This window comes from Ictalurus furcatus, chromosome 20 (genome assembly GCF_023375685.1).
Source record: "Ictalurus furcatus strain D&B chromosome 20, Billie_1.0, whole genome shotgun sequence".
Classification (NCBI taxonomy): Eukaryota; Metazoa; Chordata; class Actinopteri; order Siluriformes; family Ictaluridae; genus Ictalurus; species Ictalurus furcatus.
The window spans coordinates 7,892,207-7,911,885 of NC_071274.1; the positions used below are offsets into that span (position 1 = coordinate 7,892,207).

A 19,679-nucleotide genomic window follows, 5' to 3' on the forward strand; every position below is an offset into this window, starting at 1 on the left:
CTAGGCCTACTTCCACAATACTTTTCTGGATCAATTATTAGTGCGTTAAAAACCATGCAAACCGACAAGTAAACGACCGCTGCAACTACAAGAGCCGAGCGCCTGCGCTCTTCTTTGATGTTTTAGGCCGATTCAGGAGTTGGGCGCATTACCGCCACCAAGTGAGCTGGAGTGTGTGGCCTGTTGAATCAAGCGCTCGCTCGCTCGCTCGCTCTTAATTTACAGCGTTCGTTAGACGAGTCTATCAAAAGGGACTTACACAAGTGCTTCAACTGGAAACTTCAGTCGGATGTTTTGAAATGAGCTGAATCAAAAGGCCACGATTTAACACCACTGAAAAACACACAGAATGCCGAGTTTCCCTTCCCATCTGCAGAAATGAGCTTTCGTGGCCATCGTGACTGAATGATGTGCACAAACGGTGCATGCTCAATGTGGTGCCCGATCACGCTATAAAAAGAAAGAAGCACGCACCTGTAGCATACGCGTGGTGAATTGCAGAAAATAAAGGAAGGAATTGGGAAAAAATGATGGAAGTAAAAGGATACTCAAAAAAAAACACACAAAGAAAAACCATTTTTAAACGAGAAAAAAGAGAGAGAAAAAAAACAGACAAACAAAGTTGCGAATAAATCTATATAGGTGATTGAAGGAACGAAAGTAAATGTATTAACAGTAAATAGATGATAAATGTAAAACTGTACATTTTGAAGTGAATAAATAGAATAGGATATGTTTCTTGTCATCCTAAGATTACATGGAAATTAGGTTTGCATCTCCTGTCATTATATGAGTGGTACATATCTAGAAAGAAAAGAATACTGTACATAATTGAAGAAATGAGCAATATCCCGTTGCAGGTGCGAGTAACTGACACGGCGCATAGTTTATTCGTGCAAATCATACAAATGTGACACTGCAGTCACACGAATAATAGGGCGTTGAATCAGAATAGCAGAATTTCTACTGACAATGACGAAGAGCAATCCGCTGCTGCCATGTACAGTGTCAGGGAACGTCATCGTGCAAAGTTGCAGTAGCACATACGCAAATGAAATGTGTATATGGCACTGTCAGGGCATGGTAACGGAAACTCGTCATGATCGTAAATAAACAAAGTACTTAATGCAATAGTAATAGATTGCTGCTTGTACTAGAAGCAGTAAAACCATCCCAATAGTAGCCAAAATAATCACAAGAGGAATATCATCAAGAATTTTGCCTATTATATCGGCGATTGGAAGGCCATCGGATCTTCGCACATGCGAAACCTAGAGAAACGAACGACATAGGGGAAGAAGCGCCTAAAGTAAAGGAAAGAATGAAGAAAGACCCAAATGAAGGCAACATGAATGATGTGGAGATCATTTTGTGGTTCTAAAAGAATTTTCTGCTCAGTTGAATGAATTCGTTTCGAGTTTGTCAGACGTGTCTCTCCATCGCGTGTTTGTGTACTAATAATTTCGTGAAAGTTGCAAAAATATTTTTGGCTTGAAAAGTCGCAGTGGAGACTTTGAAGAGGGAAAAGCTTACAGCACCTGGTATTCCCAGGCGGTCTCCCATCCAAGTACTAACCAGGCCCGACCCTGCTTAGCTTCCGAGATCGGACGAGATCGGGCGTTCTCAGGGTGGTATGGCCGTAAGCGAGAGACGAGCTGCACTACAGCCCATTTATACTGTAGGCTGAAGCCCAAGTCGTTCTCGAGTCACTCACTTCCTGATTTGCAATCGTACAGAGAGTACAAACCTTTCGTCCAAACCAAGGAATCTGTCTCACCTCCTGCACACATGCACGAGCACATGGCTCTCCAGCTCACGGGTTTAACACCACTTTACTGCATGCTCACTCATCTTTATTTCCCTACATGTTTCAAAAGGAGCACCGCATCTTAGCTTCTTGCTTGATTCTAATGCCAGGTACGCCTTTATGAAAAAGAAAGAAAAAAAAAAGAAAGAAATTGACATCAGATATCAAATTGCTGGAAGAGAGGGAAGGGTGACCACGAAAAGTGTATTTACAGCTAGGCCTACTTCCACAATACTTTTCTGGATCAATTATTAGTGCGTTAAAAACCATGCAAACCGACAAGTAAACGACCGCTGCAACTACAAGAGCCGAGCGCCTGCGCTCTTCTTTGATGTTTTAGGCCGATTCAGGAGTTGGGCGCATTACCGCCACCAAGTGAGCTGGAGTGTGTGGCCTGTTGAATCAAGCGCTCGCTCGCTCGCTCGCTCGCTCTTAATTTACAGCGTTCGTTAGACGAGTCTATCAAAAGGGACTTACACAAGTGCTTCAACTGGAAACTTCAGTCGGATGTTTTGAAATGAGCTGAATCAAAAGGCCACGATTTAACACCACTGAAAAACACACAGAATGCCGAGTTTCCCTTCCCATCTGCAGAAATGAGCTTTCGTGGCCATCGTGACTGAATGATGTGCACAAACGGTGCATGCTCAATGTGGTGCCCGATCACGCTATAAAAAGAAAGAAGCACGCACCTGTAGCATACGCGTGGTGAATTGCAGAAAATAAAGGAAGGAATTGGGAAAAAATGATGGAAGTAAAAGGATACTCAAAAAAAAACACACAAAGAAAAACCATTTTTAAACGAGAAAAAAGAGAGAGAAAAAAAACAGACAAACAAAGGTGCGAATAAATCTATATAGGTGATTGAAGGAACGAAAGTAAATGTATTAACAGTAAATAGATGATAAATGTAAAACTGTACATTTTGAAGTGAATAAATAGAATAGGATATGTTTCTTGTCATCCTAAGATTACATGGAAATTAGGTTTGCATCTCCTGTCATTATATGAGTGGTACATATCTAGAAAGAAAAGAATACTGTACATAATTGAAGAAATGAGCAATATCCCGTTGCAGGTGCGAGTAACTGACACGGCGCATAGTTTATTCGTGCAAATCATACAAATGTGACACTGCAGTCACACGAATAATAGGGCGTTGAATCAGAATAGCAGAATTTCTACTGACAATGACGAAGAGCAATCCGCTGCTGCCATGTACAGTGTCAGGGAACGTCATCGTGCAAAGTTGCAGTAGCACATACGCAAATGAAATGTGTATATGGCACTGTCAGGGCATGGTAACGGAAACTCGTCATGATCGTAAATAAACAAAGTACTTAATGCAATAGTAATAGATTGCTGCTTGTACTAGAAGCAGTAAAACCATCCCAATAGTAGCCAAAATAATCACAAGAGAAATATCATCAAGAATTTTGCCTATTATATCGGCGATTGGAAGGCCATCGGATCTTCGCACATGCGAAACCTAGAGAAACGAACGACATAGGGGAAGAAGCGCCTAAAGTAAAGGAAAGAATGAAGAAAGACCCAAATGAAGGCAACATGAATGATGTGGAGATCATTTTGTGGTTCTAAAAGAATTTTCTGCTCAGTTGAATGAATTCGTTTCGAGTTTGTCAGACGTGTCTCTCCATCGCGTGTTTGTGTACTAATAATTTCGTGAAAGTTGCAAAAATATTTTTGGCTTGAAAAGTCGCAGTGGAGACTTTGAAGAGGGAAAAGCTTACAGCACCTGGTATTCCCAGGCGGTCTCCCATCCAAGTACTAACCAGGCCCGACCCTGCTTAGCTTCCGAGATCGGACGAGATCGGGCGTTCTCAGGGTGGTATGGCCGTAAGCGAGAGACGAGCTGCACTACAGCCCATTTATACTGTAGGCTGAAGCCCAAGTCGTTCTCGAGTCACTCACTTCCTGATTTGCAATCGTACAGAGAGTACAAACCTTTCGTCCAAACCAAGGAATCTGTCTCACCTCCTGCACACATGCACGAGCACATGGCTCTCCAGCTCACGGGTTTAACACCACTTTACTGCATGCTCACTCATCTTTATTTCCCTACATGTTTCAAAAGGAGCACCGCATCTTAGCTTCTTGCTTGATTCTAATGCCAGGTACGCCTTTATGAAAAAGAAAGAAAAAAAAAAGAAAGAAATTGACATCAGATATCAAATTGCTGGAAGAGAGGGAAGGGTGACCACGAAAAGTGTATTTACAGCTAGGCCTACTTCCACAATACTTTTCTGGATCAATTATTAGTGCGTTAAAAACCATGCAAACCGACAAGTAAACGACCGCTGCAACTACAAGAGCCGAGCGCCTGCGCTCTTCTTTGATGTTTTAGGCCGATTCAGGAGTTGGGCGCATTACCGCCACCAAGTGAGCTGGAGTGTGTGGCCTGTTGAATCAAGCGCTCGCTCGCTCGCTCGCTCGCTCTTAATTTACAGCGTTCGTTAGACGAGTCTATCAAAAGGGACTTACACAAGTGCTTCAACTGGAAACTTCAGTCGGATGTTTTGAAATGAGCTGAATCAAAAGGCCACGATTTAACACCACTGAAAAACACACAGAATGCCGAGTTTCCCTTCCCATCTGCAGAAATGAGCTTTCGTGGCCATCATGACTGAATGATGTGCACAAACGGTGCATGCTCAATGTGGTGCCCGATCACGCTATAAAAAGAAAGAAGCACGCACCTGTAGCATACGCGTGGTGAATTGCAGAAAATAAAGGAAGGAATTGGGAAAAAATGATGGAAGTAAAAGGATACTCAAAAAAAAAACAAAAGGAAAGTAAAGGAAAGAATGAAGAAAGACCCAAATGAAGGCAACATGAATGATGTGGAGATCATTTTGTGGTTCTAAAAGAATTTTCTGCTCAGTTGAATGAATTCGTTTCGAGTTTGTCAGACGTGTCTCTCCATCGCGTGTTTGTGTACTAATAATTTCGTGAAAGTTGCAAAAATATTTTTGGCTTGAAAAGTCGCAGTGGAGACTTTGAAGAGGGAAAAGCTTACAGCACCTGGTATTCCCAGGCGGTCTCCCATCCAAGTACTAACCAGGCCCGACCCTGCTTAGCTTCCGAGATCGGACGAGATCGGGCGTTCTCAGGGTGGTATGGCCGTAAGCGAGAGACGAGCTGCACTACAGCCCATTTATACTGTAGGCTGAAGCCCAAGTCGTTCTCGAGTCACTCACTTCCTGATTTGCAATCGTACAGAGAGTACAAACCTTTCGTCCAAACCAAGGAATCTGTCTCACCTCCTGCACACATGCACGAGCACATGGCTCTCCAGCTCACGGGTTTAACACCACTTTACTGCATGCTCACTCATCTTTATTTCCCTACATGTTTCAAAAGGAGCACCGCATCTTAGCTTCTTGCTTGATTCTAATGCCAGGTACGCCTTTATGAAAAAGAAAGAAAAAAAAAAAGAAAGAAATTGACATCAGATATCAAATTGCTGGAAGAGAGGGAAGGGTGACCACGAAAAGTGTATTTACAGCTAGGCCTACTTCCACAATACTTTTCTGGATCAATTATTAGTGCGTTAAAAACCATGCAAATCGACAAGTAAACGACCGCTGCAACTACAAGAGCCGAGCGCCTGCGCTCTTCTTTGATGTTTTAGGCCGATTCAGGAGTTGGGCGCATTACCGCCACCAAGTGAGCTGGAGTGTGTGGCCTGTTGAATCAAGCGCTCGCTCGCTCGCTCGCTCGCTCTTAATTTACAGCGTTCGTTAGACGAGTCTATCAAAAGGGACTTACACAAGTGCTTCAACTGGAAACTTCAGTCGGATGTTTTGAAATGAGCTGAATCAAAAGGCCACGATTTAACACCACTGAAAAACACACAGAATGCCGAGTTTCCCTTCCCATCTGCAGAAATGAGCTTTCGTGGCCATCGTGACTGAATGATGTGCACAAACGGTGCATGCTCAATGTGGTGCCCGATCACGCTATAAAAAGAAAGAAGCACGCACCTGTAGCATACGCGTGGTGAATTGCAGAAAATAAAGGAAGGAATTGGGAAAAAATGATGGAAGTAAAAGGATACTCAAAAAAAAAACACACAAAGAAAAACCATTTTTAAACGAGAAAAAAGAGAGAGAAAAAAACAGACAAACAAACGTGCGAATAAATCTATATAGGTGATTGAAGGAACGAAAGTAAATGTATTAACAGTAAATAGATGATAAATGTAAAACTGTACATTTTGAAGTGAATAAATAGAATAGGATATGTTTCTTGTCATCCTAAGATTACATGGAAATTAGGTTTGCATCTCCTGTCATTATATGAGTGGTACATATCTAGAAAGAAAAGAATACTGTACATAATTGAAGAAATGAGCAATATCCCGTTGCAGGTGCGAGTAATTGACACGGCGCATAGTTTATTAGTGCAAATCATACAAATGTGAAACTGCAGTCACACGAATAATAGGGCGTTGAACCAGAATAGCAGAATTTCTACTGACAATGACGAAGAGCAATCCGCTGCTGCCATGTACAGTGTCAGGGAACGTCATCGTGCAAAGTTGCAGTAGCACATACGCAGATGAAATGTGTATATGGCACTGTCAGGGCATGGTAACGGAAACTCGTCATGATCGTAAATAAACAAAGTACTTAATGCAATAGTAATAGATTGCTGCTTGTACTAGAAGCAGTAAAAACATCCCAATAGTAGCCAAAATAATCACAAGAGAAATATCATCAAGAATTTTGCCTATTATATCGGCGATTGGAAGGCCATCGGATCTTCGCACATGCGAAACCTAGAGAAACGAACGACATAGGGGAAGAAGCGCCTAAAGTAAAGGAAAGAATGAAGAAAGACCCAAATGAAGGCAACATGAATGATGTGGAGATCATTTTGTGGTTCTAAAAGAATTTTCTGCTCAGTTGAATGAATTCGTTTCGAGTTTGTCAGACGTGTCTCTCCATCGCGTGTTTGTGTACTAATAATTTCGTGAAAGTTGCAAAAATATTTTTGGCTTGAAAAGTCGCAGTGGAGACTTTGAAGAGGGAAAAGCTTACAGCACCTGGTATTCCCAGGCGGTCTCCCATCCAAGTACTAACCAGGCCCGACCCTGCTTAGCTTCCGAGATCGGACGAGATCGGGCGTTCTCAGGGTGGTATGGCCGTAAGTGAGAGACGAGCTGCACTACAGCCCATTTATACTGTAGGCTGAAGCCCAAGTCGTTCTCGAGTCACTCACTTCCTGATTTGCAATCGTACAGAGAGTACAAACCTTTCGTCCAAACCAAGGAATCTGTCTCACCTCCTGCACACATGCACGAGCACATGGCTCTCCAGCTCACGGGTTTAACACCACTTTACTGCATGCTCACTCATCTTTATTTCCCTACATGTTTCAAAAGGAGCACCGCATCTTAGCTTCTTGCTTGATTCTAATGCCAGGTACGCCTTTATGAAAAAGAAAGAAAAAAAAAAGAAAGAAATTGACATCAGATATCAAATTGCTGGAAGAGAGGGAAGGGTGACCACGAAAAGTGTATTTACAGCTAGGCCTACTTCCACAATACTTTTCTGGATCAATTATTAGTGCGTTAAAAACCATGCAAACCGACAAGTAAACGACCGCTGCAACTACAAGAGCCGAGCGCCTGCGCTCTTCTTTGATGTTTTAGGCCGATTCAGGAGTTGGGCGCATTACCGCCACCAAGTGAGCTGGAGTGTGTGGCCTGTTGAATCAAGCGCTCGCTCGCTCGCTCGCTCGCTCTTAATTTACAGCGTTCGTTAGACGAGTCTATCAAAAGGGACTTACACAAGTGCTTCAACTGGAAACTTCAGTCGGATGTTTTGAAATGAGCTGAATCAAAAGGCCACGATTTAACACCACTGAAAAACACACAGAATGCCGAGTTTCCCTTCCCATCTGCAGAAATGAGCTTTCGTGGCCATCATGACTGAATGATGTGCACAAACGGTGCATGCTCAATGTGGTGCCCGATCACGCTATAAAAAGAAAGAAGCACGCACCTGTAGCATACGCGTGGTGAATTGCAGAAAATAAAGGAAGGAATTGGGAAAAAATGATGGAAGTAAAAGGATACTCAAAAAAAAAACAAAAGGAAAGTAAAGGAAAGAATGAAGAAAGACCCAAATGAAGGCAACATGAATGATGTGGAGATCATTTTGTGGTTCTAAAAGAATTTTCTGCTCAGTTGAATGAATTCGTTTCGAGTTTGTCAGACGTGTCTCTCCATCGCGTGTTTGTGTACTAATAATTTCGTGAAAGTTGCAAAAATATTTTTGGCTTGAAAAGTCGCAGTGGAGACTTTGAAGAGGGAAAAGCTTACAGCACCTGGTATTCCCAGGCGGTCTCCCATCCAAGTACTAACCAGGCCCGACCCTGCTTAGCTTCCGAGATCGGACGAGATCGGGCGTTCTCAGGGTGGTATGGCCGTAAGCGAGAGACGAGCTGCACTACAGCCCATTTATACTGTAGGCTGAAGCCCAAGTCGTTCTCGAGTCACTCACTTCCTGATTTGCAATCGTACAGAGAGTACAAACCTTTCGTCCAAACCAAGGAATCTGTCTCACCTCCTGCACACATGCACGAGCACATGGCTCTCCAGCTCACGGGTTTAACACCACTTTACTGCATGCTCACTCATCTTTATTTCCCTACATGTTTCAAAAGGAGCACCGCATCTTAACTTCTTGCTTGATTCTAATGCCAGGTACGCCTTTATGAAAAAGAAAGAAAAAAAAAAGAAAGAAATTGACATCAGATATCAAATTGCTGGAAGAGAGGGAAGGGTGACCACGAAAAGTGTATTTACAGCTAGGCCTACTTCCACAATACTTTTCTGGATCAATTATTAGTGCGTTAAAAACCATGCAAACCGACAAGTAAACGACCGCTGCAACTACAAGAGCCGAGCGCCTGCGCTCTTCTTTGATGTTTTAGGCCGATTCAGGAGTTGGGCGCATTACCGCCACCAAGTGATCTGGAGTGTGTGGCCTGTTGAATCAAGCGCTCGCTCGCTCGCTCGCTCGCTCGCTCTTAATTTACAGCGTTCGTTAGACGAGTCTATCAAAAGGGACTTACACAAGTGCTTCAACTGGAAACTTCAGTCGGATGTTTTGAAATGAGCTGAATCAAAAGGCCACGATTTAACACCACTGAAAAACACACAGAATGCCGAGTTTCCCTTCCCATCTGCAGAAATGAGCTTTCGTGGCCATCGTGACTGAATGATGTGCACAAACGGTGCATGCTCAATGTGGTGCCCGATCACGCTATAAAAAGAAAGAAGCACGCACCTGTAGCATACGCGTGGTGAATTGCAGAAAATAAAGGAAGGAATTGGGAAAAAATGATGGAAGTAAAAGGATACTCAAAAAAAAAACACACAAAGAAAAACCATTTTTAAACGAGAAAAAAGAGAGAGAAAAAAAACAGACAAACAAACGTGCGAATAAATCTATATAGGTGATTGAAGGAACGAAAGTAAATGTATTAACAGTAAATAGATGATAAATGTAAAACTGTACATTTTGAAGTGAATAAATAGAATAGGATATGTTTCTTGTCATCCTAAGATTACATGGAAATTAGGTTTGCATCTCCTGTCATTATATGAGTGGTACATATCTAGAAAGAAAAGAATACTGTACATAATTGAAGAAATGAGCAATATCCCGTTGCAGGTGCGAGTAATTGACACGGCGCATAGTTTATTAGTGCAAATCATACAAATGTGAAACTGCAGTCACACGAATAATAGGGCGTTGAACCAGAATAGCAGAATTTCTACTGACAATGACGAAGAGCAATCCGCTGCTGCCATGTACAGTGTCAGGGAACGTCATCGTGCAAAGTTGCAGTAGCACATACGCAGATGAAATGTGTATATGGCACTGTCAGGGCAAGGTAACGGAAACTCGTCATGATCGTAAATAAACAAAGTACTTAATGCAATAGTAATAGATTGCTGCTTGTACTAGAAGCAGTAAAACCATCCCAATAGTAGCCAAAATAATCACAAGAGAAATATCATCAAGAATTTTGCCTATTATATCGGCGATTGGAAGGCCATCGGATCTTCGCACATGCGAAACCTAGAGAAACGAACGACATAGGGGAAGAAGCGCCTAAAGTAAAGGAAAGAATGAAGAAAGACCCAAATGAAGGCAACATGAATGATGTGGAGATCATTTTGTGGTTCTAAAAGAATTTTCTGCTCAGTTGAATGAATTCGTTTCGAGTTTGTCAGACGTGTCTCTCCATCGCGTGTTTGTGTACTAATAATTTCGTGAAAGTTGCAAAAATATTTTTGGCTTGAAAAGTCGCAGTGGAGACTTTGAAGAGGGAAAAGCTTACAGCACCTGGTATTCCCAGGCGGTCTCCCATCCAAGTACTAACCAGGCCCGACCCTGCTTAGCTTCCGAGATCGGACGAGATCAGGCGTTCTCAGGGTGGTATGGCCGTAAGCGAGAGACGAGCTGCACTACAGCCCATTTATACTGTAGGCTGAAGCCCAAGTCGTTCTCGAGTCACTCACTTCCTGATTTGCAATCGTACAGAGAGTACAAACCTTTCGTCCAAACCAAGGAATCTGTCTCACCTCCTGCACACATGCACGAGCACATGGCTCTCCAGCTCACGGGTTTAACACCACTTTACTGCATGCTCACTCATCTTTATTTCCCTACATGTTTCAAAAGGAGCACCGCATCTTAGCTTCTTGCTTGATTCTAATGCCAGGTACGCCTTTATGAAAAAGAAAGAAAAAAAAAAGAAAGAAATTGACATCAGATATCAAATTGCTGGAAGAGAGGGAAGGGTGACCACGAAAAGTGTATTTACAGCTAGGCCTACTTCCACAATACTTTTCTGGATCAATTATTAGTGCGTTAAAAACCATGCAAACCGACAAGTAAACGACCGCTGCAACTACAAGAGCCGAGCGCCTGCGCTCTTCTTTGATGTTTTAGGCCGATTCAGGAGTTGGGCGCATTACCGCCACCAAGTGAGCTGGAGTGTGTGGCCTGTTGAATCAAGCGCTCGCTCGCTCGCTCGCTCGCTCTTAATTTACAGCGTTCGTTAGACGAGTCTATCAAAAGGGACTTACACAAGTGCTTCAACTGGAAACTTCAGTCGGATGTTTTGAAATGAGCTGAATCAAAAGGCCACGATTTAACACCACTGAAAAACACACAGAATGCCGAGTTTCCCTTCCCATCTGCAGAAATGAGCTTTCGTGGCCATCGTGACTGAATGATGTGCACAAACGGTGCATGCTCAATGTGGTGCCCGATCACGCTATAAAAAGAAAGAAGCACGCACCTGTAGCATACGCGTGGTGAATTGCAGAAAATAAAGGAAGGAATTGGGAAAAAATGATGGAAGTAAAAGGATACTCAAAAAAAAACACACAAAGAAAAACCATTTTTAAACGAGAAAAAAGACAGAGAAAAAAAACAGACAAACAAAGGTGCGAATAAATCTATATAGGTGATTGAAGGAACGAAAGTAAATGTATTAACAGTAAATAGATGATAAATGTAAAACTGTACATTTTGAAGTGAATAAATAGAATAGGATATGTTTCTTGTCATCCTAAGATTACATGGAAATTAGGTTTGCATCTCCTGTCATTATATGAGTGGTACATATCTAGAAAGAAAAGAATACTGTACATAATTGAAGAAATGAGCAATATCCCGTTGCAGGTGCGAGTAACTGACACGGCGCATAGTTTATTCGTGCAAATCATACAAATGTGACACTGCAGTCACACGAATAATAGGGCGTTGAATCAGAATAGCAGAATTTCTACTGACAATGACGAAGAGCAATCCGCTGCTGCCATGTACAGTGTCAGGGAACGTCATCGTGCAAAGTTGCAGTAGCACATACGCAAATGAAATGTGTATATGGCACTGTCAGGGCATGGTAACGGAAACTCGTCATGATCGTAAATAAACAAAGTACTTAATGCAATAGTAATAGATTGCTGCTTGTACTAGAAGCAGTAAAACCATCCCAATAGTAGCCAAAATAATCACAAGAGGAATATCATCAAGAATTTTGCCTATTATATCGGCGATTGGAAGGCCATCGGATCTTCGCACATGCGAAACCTAGAGAAACGAACGACATAGGGGAAGAAGCGCCTAAAGTAAAGGAAAGAATGAAGAAAGACCCAAATGAAGGCAACATGAATGATGTGGAGATCATTTTGTGGTTCTAAAAGAATTTTCTGCTCAGTTGAATGAATTCGTTTCGAGTTTGTCAGACGTGTCTCTCCATCGCGTGTTTGTGTACTAATAATTTCGTGAAAGTTGCAAAAATATTTTTGGCTTGAAAAGTCGCAGTGGAGACTTTGAAGAGGGAAAAGCTTACAGCACCTGGTATTCCCAGGCGGTCTCCCATCCAAGTACTAACCAGGCCCGACCCTGCTTAGCTTCCGAGATCGGACGAGATCGGGCGTTCTCAGGGTGGTATGGCCGTAAGCGAGAAACGAGCTGCACTACAGCCCATTTATACTGTAGGCTGAAGCCCAAGTCGTTCTCGAGTCACTCACTTCCTGATTTGCAATCGTACAGAGAGTACAAACCTTTCGTCCAAACCAAGGAATCTGTCTCACCTCCTGCACACATGCACGAGCACATGGCTCTCCAGCTCACGGGTTTAACACCACTTTACTGCATGCTCACTCATCTTTATTTCCCTACATGTTTCAAAAGGAGCACCGCATCTTAGCTTCTTGCTTGATTCTAATGCCAGGTACGCCTTTATGAAAAAGAAAGAAAAAAAAAAAGAAAGAAATTGACATCAGATATCAAATTGCTGGAAGAGAGGGAAGGGTGACCACGAAAAGTGTATTTACAGCTAGGCCTACTTCCACAATACTTTTCTGGATCAATTATTAGTGCGTTAAAAACCATGCAAACCGACAAGTAAACGACCGCTGCAACTACAAGAGCCGAGCGCCTGCGCTCTTCTTTGATGTTTTAGGCCGATTCAGGAGTTGGGCGCATTACCGCCACCAAGTGAGCTGGAGTGTGTGGCCTGTTGAATCAAGCGCTCGCTCGCTCGCTCGCTCGCTCTTAATTTACAGCGTTCGTTAGACGAGTCTATCAAAAGGGACTTACACAAGTGCTTCAACTGGAAACTTCAGTCGGATGTTTTGAAATGAGCTGAATCAAAAGGCCACGATTTAACACCACTGAAAAACACACAGAATGCCGAGTTTCCCTTCCCATCTGCAGAAATGAGCTTTCGTGGCCATCGTGACTGAATGATGTGCACAAACGGTGCATGCTCAATGTGGTGCCCGATCACGCTATAAAAAGAAAGAAGCACGCACCTGTAGCATACGCGTGGTGAATTGCAGAAAATAAAGGAAGGAATTGGGAAAAAATGATGGAAGTAAAAGGATACTCAAAAAAAAAACACACAAAGAAAAACCATTTTTAAACGAGAAAAAAGAGAGAGAAAAAAAACAGACAAACAAACGTGCGAATAAATCTATATAGGTGATTGAAGGAACGAAAGTAAATGTATTAACAGTAAATAGATGATAAATGTAAAACTGTACATTTTGAAGTGAATAAATAGAATAGGATATGTTTCTTGTCATCCTAAGATTACATGGAAATTAGGTTTGCATCTCCTGTCATTATATGAGTGGTACATATCTAGAAAGAAAAGAATACTGTACATAATTGAAGAAATGAGCAATATCCCGTTGCAGGTGCGAGTAATTGACACGGCGCATAGTTTATTAGTGCAAATCATACAAATGTGAAACTGCAGTCACACGAATAATAGGGCGTTGAACCAGAATAGCAGAATTTCTACTGACAATGACGAAGAGCAATCCGCTGCTGCCATGTACAGTGTCAGGGAACGTCATCGTGCAAAGTTGCAGTAGCACATACGCAGATGAAATGTGTATATGGCACTGTCAGGGCATGGTAACGGAAACTCGTCATGATCGTAAATAAACAAAGTACTTAATGCAATAGTAATAGATTGCTGCTTGTACTAGAAGCAGTAAAACCATCCCAATAGTAGCCAAAATAATCACAAGAGAAATATCATCAAGAATTTTGCCTATTATATCGGCGATTGGAAGGCCATCGGATCTTCGCACATGCGAAACCTAGAGAAACGAACGACATAGGGGAAGAAGCGCCTAAAGTAAAGGAAAGAATGAAGAAAGACCCAAATGAAGGCAACATGAATGATGTGGAGATCATTTTGTGGTTCTAAAAGAATTTTCTGCTCAGTTGAATGAATTCGTTTCGAGTTTGTCAGACGTGTCTCTCCATCGCGTGTTTGTGTACTAATAATTTCGTGAAAGTTGCAAAAATATTTTTGGCTTGAAAAGTCGCAGTGGAGACTTTGAAGAGGGAAAAGCTTACAGCACCTGGTATTCCCAGGCGGTCTCCCATCCAAGTACTAACCAGGCCCGACCCTGCTTAGCTTCCGAGATCGGACGAGATCGGGCGTTCTCAGGGTGGTATGGCCGTAAGCTAGAGACGAGCTGCACTACAGCCCATTTATACTGTAGGCTGAAGCCCAAGTCGTTCTCGAGTCACTCACTTCCTGATTTGCAATCGTACAGAGAGTACAAACCTTTCGTCCAAACCAAGGAATCTGTCTCACCTCCTGCACACATGCACGAGCACATGGCTCTCCAGCTCACGGGTTTAACACCACTTTACTGCATGCTCACTCATCTTTATTTCCCTACATGTTTCAAAAGGAGCACCGCATCTTAGCTTCTTGCTTGATTCTAATGCCAGGTACGCCTTTATGAAAAAGAAAGAAAAAAAAAAGAAAGAAATTGACATCAGATATCAAATTGCTGGAAGAGAGGGAAGGGTGACCACGAAAAGTGTATTTACAGCTAGGCCTACTTCCACAATACTTTTCTGGATCAATTATTAGTGCGTTAAAAACCATGCAAACCGACAAGTAAACGACCGCTGCAACTACAAGAGCCGAGCGCCTGCGCTCTTCTTTGATGTTTTAGGCCGATTCAGGAGTTGGGCGCATTACCGCCACCAAGTGAGCTGGAGTGTGTGGCCTGTTGAATCAAGCGCTCGCTCGCTCGCTCGCTCGCTCTTAATTTACAGCGTTCGTTAGACGAGTCTATCAAAAGGGACTTACACAAGTGCTTCAACTGGAAACTTCAGTCGGATGTTTTGAAATGAGCTGAATCAAAAGGCCACGATTTAACACCACTGAAAAACACACAGAATGCCGAGTTTCCCTTCCCATCTGCAGAAATGAGCTTTCGTGGCCATCATGACTGAATGATGTGCACAAACGGTGCATGCTCAATGTGGTGCCCGATCACGCTATAAAAAGAAAGAAGCACGCACCTGTAGCATACGCGTGGTGAATTGCAGAAAATAAAGGAAGGAATTGGGAAAAAATGATGGAAGTAAAAGGATACTCAAAAAAAAAACACACAAAGAAAAACCATTTTTAAACGAGAAAAAAGAGAGAGAAAAAAAACAGACAAACAAATGTGCGAATAAATCTATATAGGTGATTGAAGGAACGAAAGTAAATGTATTAACAGTAAATAGATGATAAATGTAAAACTGTACATTTTGAAGTGAATAAATAGAATAGGATATGTTTCTTGTCATCCTAAGATTACATGGAAATTAGGTTTGCATCTCCTGTCATTATATGAGTGGTACATATCTAGAAAGAAAAGAATACTGTACATAATTGAAGAAATGAGCAATATCCCGTTGCAGGTGCGAGTAACTGACACGGCGCATAGTTTATTCGTGCAAATCATACAAATGTGACACTGCAGTCACACGAATAATAGGGCGTTGAATCAGAATAGCAGAATTTCTACTGACAATGACGAAGAGCAATCCGCTGCTGCCATGTACAGTGTCAGGGAACGTCATCGTGCAAAGTTGCAGTAGCACATACGCAGATGAAATGTGTATATGGCACTGTCAGGGCATGGTAACGGAAACTCGTCATGATCGTAAATAAACAAAGTACTTAATGCAATAGTAATAGATTGCTGCTTGTACTAGAAGCAGTAAAACCATCCCAATAGTAGCCAAAATAATCACAAGAGAAATATCATCAAGAATTTTGCCTATTATATCGGCGATTGGAAGGCCATCGGATCTTCGCACATGCGAAACCTAGAGAAACGAACGACATAGGGGAAGAAGCGCCTAAAGTAAAGGAAAGAATGAAGAAAGACCCAAATGAAGGCAACATGAATGATGTGGAGATCATTTTGTGGTTCTAAAAGAATTTTCTGCTCAGTTGAATGAATTCGTTTCGAGTTTGTCAGACGTGTCTCTCCATCGCGTGTTTGTGTACTAATAATTTCGTGAAAGTTGCAAAAATATTTTTGGCTTGAAAAGTCGCAGTGGAGACTTTGAAGAGGGAAAAGCTTACAGCACCTGGTATTCCCAGGCGGTCTCCCATCCAAGTACTAACCAGGCCCGACCCTGCTTAGCTTCCGAGATCGGACGAGATCGGGCGTTCTCAGGGTGGTATGGCCGTAAGCTAGAGACGAGCTGCACTACAGCCCATTTATACTGTAGGCTGAAGCCCAAGTCGTTCTCGAGTCACTCACTTCCTGATTTGCAATCGTACAGAGAGTACAAACCTTTCGTCCAAACCAAGGAATCTGTCTCACCTCCTGCACACATGCACGAGCACATGGCTCTCCAGCTCACGGGTTTAACACCACTTTACTGCATGCTCACTCATCTTTATTTCCCTACATGTTTCAAAAGGAGCACCGCATCTTAGCTTCTTGCTTGATTCTAATGCCAGGTACGCCTTTATGAAAAAGAAAGAAAAAAAAAAGAAAGAAATTGACATCAGATATCAAATTGCTGGAAGAGAGGGAAGGGTGACCACGAAAAGTGTATTTACAGCTAGGCCTACTTCCACAATACTTTTCTGGATCAATTATTAGTGCGTTAAAAACCATGCAAACCGACAAGTAAACGACCGCTGCAACTACAAGAGCCGAGCGCCTGCGCTCTTCTTTGATGTTTTAGGCCGATTCAGGAGTTGGGCGCATTACCGCCACCAAGTGAGCTGGAGTGTGTGGCCTGTTGAATCAAGCGCTCGCTCGCTCGCTCGCTCGCTCTTAATTTACAGCGTTCGTTAGACGAGTCTATCAAAAGGGACTTACACAAGTGCTTCAACTGGAAACTTCAGTCGGATGTTTTGAAATGAGCTGAATCAAAAGGCCACGATTTAACACCACTGAAAAACACACAGAATGCCGAGTTTCCCTTCCCATCTGCAGAAATGAGCTTTCGTGGCCATCATGACTGAATGATGTGCACAAACGGTGCATGCTCAATGTGGTGCCCGATCACGCTATAAAAAGAAAGAAGCACGCACCTGTAGCATACGCGTGGTGAATTGCAGAAAATAAAGGAAGGAATTGGGAAAAAATGATGGAAGTAAAAGGATACTCAAAAAAAAAACACACAAAGAAAAACCATTTTTAAACGAGAAAAAAGAGAGAGAAAAAAAACAGACAAACAAATGTGCGAATAAATCTATATAGGTGATTGAAGGAACGAAAGTAAATGTATTAACAGTAAATAGATGATAAATGTAAAACTGTACATTTTGAAGTGAATAAATAGAATAGGATATGTTTCTTGTCATCCTAAGATTACATGGAAATTAGGTTTGCATCTCCTGTCATTATATGAGTGGTACATATCTAGAAAGAAAAGAATACTGTACATAATTGAAGAAATGAGCAATATCCCGTTGCAGGTGCGAGTAACTGACACGGCGCATAGTTTATTCGTGCAAATCATACAAATGTGACACTGCAGTCACACGAATAATAGGGCGTTGAATCAGAATAGCAGAATTTCTACTGACAATGACGAAGAGCAATCCGCTGCTGCCATGTACAGTGTCAGGGAACGTCATCGTGCAAAGTTGCAGTAGCACATACGCAAATGAAATGTGTATATGGCACTGTCAGGGCATGGTAACGGAAACTCGTCATGATCGTAAATAAACAAAGTACTTAATGCAATAGTAATAGATTGCTGCTTGTACTAGAAGCAGTAAAACCATCCCAATAGTAGCCAAAATAATCACAAGAGGAATATCATCAAGAATTTTGCCTATTATATCGGCGATTGGAAGGCCATCGGATCTTCGCACATGCGAAACCTAGAGAAACGAACGACATAGGGGAAGAAGCGCCTAAAGTAAAGGAAAGAATGAAGAAAGACCCAAATGAAGGCAACATGAATGATGTGGAGATCATTTTGTGGTTCTAAAAGAATTTTCTGCTCAGTTGAATGAATTCGTTTCGAGTTTGTCAGACGTGTCTCTCCATCGCGTGTTTGTGTACTAATAATTTCGTGAACGTTGCAAAAATATTTTTGGCTTGAAAAGTCGCAGTGGAGACTTTGAAGAGGGAAAAGCTTACAGCACCTGGTATTCCCAGGCGGTCTCCCATCCAAGTACTAACCAGGCCCGACCCTGCTTAGCTTCCGAGATCGGACGAGATCGGGCGTTCTCAGGGTGGTATGGCCGTAAGCTAGAGACGAGCTGCACTACAGCCCATTTATACTGTAGGCTGAAGCCCAAGTCGTTCTCGAGTCACTCACTTCCTGATTTGCAATCGTACAGAGAGTACAAACCTTTCGTCCAAACCAAGGAATCTGTCTCACCTCCTGCACACATGCACGAGCACATGGCTCTCCAGCTCACGGGTTTAACACCACTTTACTGCATGCTCACTCATCTTTATTTCCCTACATGTTTCAAAAGGAGCACCGCATCTTAGCTTCTTGCTTGATTCTAATGCCAGGTACGCCTTTATGAAAAAGAAAGAAAAAAAAAAGAAAGAAATTGACATCAGATATCAAATTGCTGGAAGAGAGGGAAGGGTGACCACGAAAAGTGTATTTACAGCTAGGCCTACTTCCACAATACTTTTCTGGATCAATTATTAGTGCGTTAAAAACCATGCAAACCGACAAGTAAACGACCGCTGCAACTACAAGAGCCGAGCGCCTGCGCTCTTCTTTGATGTTTTAGGCCGATTCAGGAGTTGGGCGCATTACCGCCACCAAGTGAGCTGGAGTGTGTGGCCTGTTGAATCAAGCGCTCGCTCGCTCGCTCGCTCGCTCTTAATTTACAGCGTTCGTTAGACGAGTCTATCAAAAGGGACTTACACAAGTGCTTCAACTGGAAACTTCAGTCGGATGTTTTGAAATGAGCTGAATCAAAAGGCCACGATTTAACACCACTGAAAAACACACAGAATGCCGAGTTTCCCTTCCCATCTGCAGAAATGAGCTTTCGTGGCCATCGTGACTGAATGATGTGCACAAACGGTGCATGCTCAATGTGGTGCCCGATCACGCTATAAAAAGAAAGAAGCACGCACCTGTAGCATACGCGTGGTGAATTGCAGAAAATAAAGGAAGGAATTGGGGAAAAAATGATGGAAGTAAAAGGATACTCAAAAAAAAAACACACAAAGAAAAACCATTTTTAAACGAGAAAAAAGAGAGAGAAAAAAAACAGACAAACAAACGTGCGAATAAATCTATATAGGTGATTGAAGGAACGAAAGTAAATGTATTAACAGTAAATAGATGATAAATGTAAAACTGTACATTTTGAAGTGAATAAATAGAATAGGATATGTTTCTTGTCATCCTAAGATTACATGGAAATTAGGTTTGCATCTCCTGTCATTATATGAGTGGTACATATCTAGAAAGAAAAGAATACTGTACATAATTGAAGAAATGAGCAATATCCCGTTGCAGGTGCGAGTAATTGACACGGCGCATAGTTTATTAGT

General features: G+C 42.3%; 10 non-coding genes across 10 annotated transcripts; all 10 read right to left on the reverse strand.

The window, feature by feature from the left end:
- Positions 1-1,526: 1,526 nt before the first annotated feature.
- Positions 1,527-1,645, reverse strand: LOC128624623 (5S ribosomal RNA). The gene has a single exon (XR_008388827.1). It is a non-coding gene; the product is annotated as a 5S ribosomal RNA (ribosomal RNA).
- A 1,906-nt stretch (positions 1,646-3,551) lies between these two features.
- Positions 3,552-3,670, reverse strand: LOC128624635 (5S ribosomal RNA). Its single transcript, XR_008388838.1, has one exon. It is a non-coding gene; the product is annotated as a 5S ribosomal RNA (ribosomal RNA).
- Positions 3,671-4,837: 1,167 nt separating this feature from the next.
- Positions 4,838-4,956, reverse strand: LOC128624583 (5S ribosomal RNA). The gene has a single exon (XR_008388790.1). It is a non-coding gene; the product is annotated as a 5S ribosomal RNA (ribosomal RNA).
- Positions 4,957-6,863: 1,907 nt separating this feature from the next.
- LOC128624636 (5S ribosomal RNA) lies at positions 6,864-6,982 on the reverse strand. The gene has a single exon (XR_008388839.1). It is a non-coding gene; the product is annotated as a 5S ribosomal RNA (ribosomal RNA).
- Positions 6,983-8,149: 1,167 nt separating this feature from the next.
- Positions 8,150-8,268, reverse strand: LOC128624589 (5S ribosomal RNA). The gene has a single exon (XR_008388795.1). It is a non-coding gene; the product is annotated as a 5S ribosomal RNA (ribosomal RNA).
- A 1,911-nt stretch (positions 8,269-10,179) lies between these two features.
- LOC128624634 (5S ribosomal RNA) lies at positions 10,180-10,298 on the reverse strand. Its single transcript, XR_008388837.1, has one exon. It is a non-coding gene; the product is annotated as a 5S ribosomal RNA (ribosomal RNA).
- A 1,906-nt stretch (positions 10,299-12,204) lies between these two features.
- On the reverse strand, positions 12,205-12,323 carry LOC128624591 (5S ribosomal RNA). Its single transcript, XR_008388797.1, has one exon. It is a non-coding gene; the product is annotated as a 5S ribosomal RNA (ribosomal RNA).
- Positions 12,324-14,231: 1,908 nt separating this feature from the next.
- Positions 14,232-14,350, reverse strand: LOC128624592 (5S ribosomal RNA). Its single transcript, XR_008388798.1, has one exon. It is a non-coding gene; the product is annotated as a 5S ribosomal RNA (ribosomal RNA).
- A 1,907-nt stretch (positions 14,351-16,257) lies between these two features.
- On the reverse strand, positions 16,258-16,376 carry LOC128624593 (5S ribosomal RNA). Its single transcript, XR_008388799.1, has one exon. It is a non-coding gene; the product is annotated as a 5S ribosomal RNA (ribosomal RNA).
- Positions 16,377-18,283: 1,907 nt separating this feature from the next.
- LOC128624594 (5S ribosomal RNA) lies at positions 18,284-18,402 on the reverse strand. The gene has a single exon (XR_008388800.1). It is a non-coding gene; the product is annotated as a 5S ribosomal RNA (ribosomal RNA).
- Between the last annotated feature and the right edge of the window lie 1,277 nt (positions 18,403-19,679).